Raw genomic sequence first — 2,983 nt, 5'->3', positions numbered from 1 at the left:
CATTCGAGTGTTGTCTATTGAATAGCAAGGGCTGGACTTGGGCTTCAGTTCAAATTATTTGAATGGTCTTTCTGCTGTTGAAACAGAAACAGGTCATTTGGCCCATCTATTCTGTGCTGTACTATTATTCTGCCCAGTCCCATTGACTATTAGGCAACTGATTGCTTCTCCCTCCTCTCCCTATTCTAGTGATGGAGGGGGGATTAGGGAGCCTGGCCATTTGGGGAGCAGTATCTGGGGAGGGGAAGGTAAGGGTCTGGAAGCCTTTGCCACAAATGGGTGTTTTGTAAACTGTCATTTGGAAACAAAGTGAATGAATGTTTTCCGAACCAAGGGGAATGGGGCATGGATGGCCTTTCGGAATTGGGTCACGGATCAGCCTGATGGGTCATGAAGTTGTGCCACACAGAAAACAGGCCCTTTGGCCCATATCCCTATAACACCCTTCTGATCCATGTTCCTGAATATGTCTTCAATGTTCACTCACCTCCATGACTTCCTGTGGCAGCTAATTCCACATGCCCACCACCCTCTGTTTAAAGTTAAATAGGGGAGTCTGCAGACGCTGGGATTGCAGTGCAATACTGGAGAAACTCAGCAGGTCACTCAATGTCTAAAAATATTACTAATTTTTCAGGCCTGGGGCCTTTATCGAGGTCTGAGCTAAAAGCAGGCAGTCACCTGAATAGATAAGGGAGCAGGGGCAGGGGGAGGAGCTCACGCTAATGGGTAAAGTTGTAGGTCGATGAGGATGTGGGATGAAGAGAAAAAAGCTGAGGGGTGATGGGGGTAACTTTCAGATTGGGAAGGAGAGTGGGGAGCTGGAGGAAAGGAGTCGGGGAATAGGGAGAGAGAGAGGGACTTGGGGAAGGGTTTAATGGGAACTGGAGAAGTCGATGTTAATCCCATCTGGTTGGAAAGTGTCCAGATGGAATATTAGAGGTTCCTTCAATTTGCAGGTAGCCTTGGTTTGGCTGTGCATGAGGCCATGGACAGATGCGTGGGTGTGGGAATGTGGCCGAGAATTGAAATGGTTCCTCACTGGGAGGTCCCTGTTGTTTACACTAGAGTGAAGTTGCTCAACCGACCGATCTCCCAGTCTTGTGTCCAGTCTCTGATATAGAGGAGGCCACATCATGAACAATATTCCTCTGACTCATGTCCCCTTAGGCCTATTGTGAATCTTTCCCCTCTTGCCTTAAGTCTCCATCCTCCAGTTTTAGATTCCCCTACCCTGGGGAACAGATGATGCCCGACGCCCTTCTCCATGCCCTTGGTGATTTTATAAATCTCCCTCCATAAGGTCCTCCCTCCCTCAGCCTCCTCTGCTCCAGCCTCTCCTCACAATTCACAACAATGTAAAATCCTTTATTTTGGCTCATTCAGCCTTATTTGAAGCAATTTCTCCGCAGTCTGACAATTTTCCATTGCATTTCCTTTGGAGGCACAGTTAGTGCAGTGGGATTAATGCAACACCTTTACAGTGCCAGCGATCAGGACCAGGGTTCGAATCCCATCCTATCTAAGGAGTTTGTACGTTCTCCGTGTCTGCTGCAGTGGGTTCTCCATGTAACAGGTGAACCAGTTCACAGAGTTGAGGGCAGGTCCACGGCAAATCTGACTGGGGGTTCAGGGATTGAACGCTAGCCGCCCACAGTCTGGCGGCTAGCGTTCAATCCCTGAACCCCCCCCCCCAAGTCCGTTCCCCATTTCTCAGTCCATTCCCCCTCCCCTCAGGCCATTCCCCCATCTCAGTCCATTCCCCGCCTCTCAGTCCATTCCCCATGGTCCATCCCCCCCCCGGTCCATTCCCCCTGTCCGTCCCCCCCAGTCTGTTCTACCCTCTGTCCATTCCCCCCTCAGTCCATTGCCCCCCGCCACAGCTGGTGGCCAGTTTGTAGCCCATATCCAATCCCTGAGCGTTGATGTGTGGCAGCCCAGGTGCAGTGAGGGCCCTGCGGAAATATCCGAGAAAATGATCCGCACTGTCTTCAGATATTTTATTATACAATGTTCCATCTCTGTAATTAATAAACTTTCAAACAGACAAATATTGATTAAAATTACAATGATTGCATGATGGTTTTACACCATCCTTACTCTTCCCTCCCTCCCTCCTTCTACCCCCTCCCACTTAGAAATTATACCAAGAGAAACATACAAGTATGATATTTAGTTCTATGAATTATACTTCCTGGATTGCACCAAGGGTTGGTTTGCACACGGGATCCTGCAGTGTTTGTACAGTTGTTTTCAGGAGAAAGTTTTACACAGCTGTAAATTCTACACATTTCCCTCAAAACTTTGCTTCTCCAGGCTCAAAATTGGTACAAAGGATGTGTATTTATTTCTTAAGTTATATGTAATTTTCTCCAATTTTTGAAGTTCTGCGTTCCATCTCTCCATCCCTGAATGTCCACCTGATTTCCAAGTCACTACGATGCACCTCCTGGCCACTGCTAAAGCTATTTCAATAAATTTCACCACAAGATAATCATTTTAACTTGGTTCTTGTTCCTTCTAGATTTCCCAATAAAAATAAGTCTGGATTTTGTGGAAATACGGTGCCAGTAACTTGGTCTAAAAAAATTTCGTAAATCCACCAAAAAGATCTTACTTTAGAACATGTCCACGTAGAGTGTAAAAAAAGTTCCTATTTATAAAACATTGATCTGATAAATCTGATTTCATTCTATTCAATTTTTGCAACTTTAAATATAGTTGATGCAGATAATTATATTGACCTAATGTGTACCTTACATTACAGGATTTGTCATACAATCTCAACAAAAATCTGACCATCTTTTCTCATCAATTGTAATATTTAGATCTGCCTCCCATTTCTCTCTAGATGTATGAACTCCCGGTTTAATTGTTCCTATTTGTAATAAAAGGTACATTTCAGAGATAAATTTCTCAGTGTTATCTCTTCTGATAAGAACTTCCATCTCACTACAAACCAGTAAAATATTGTTGACTTTTC

This window comes from Narcine bancroftii, chromosome 1 (genome assembly GCF_036971445.1).
Source record: "Narcine bancroftii isolate sNarBan1 chromosome 1, sNarBan1.hap1, whole genome shotgun sequence".
NCBI lineage: Eukaryota > Metazoa > Chordata > Chondrichthyes > Torpediniformes > Narcinidae > Narcine > Narcine bancroftii.
This window is presented reverse-complemented; position numbering follows the sequence as displayed.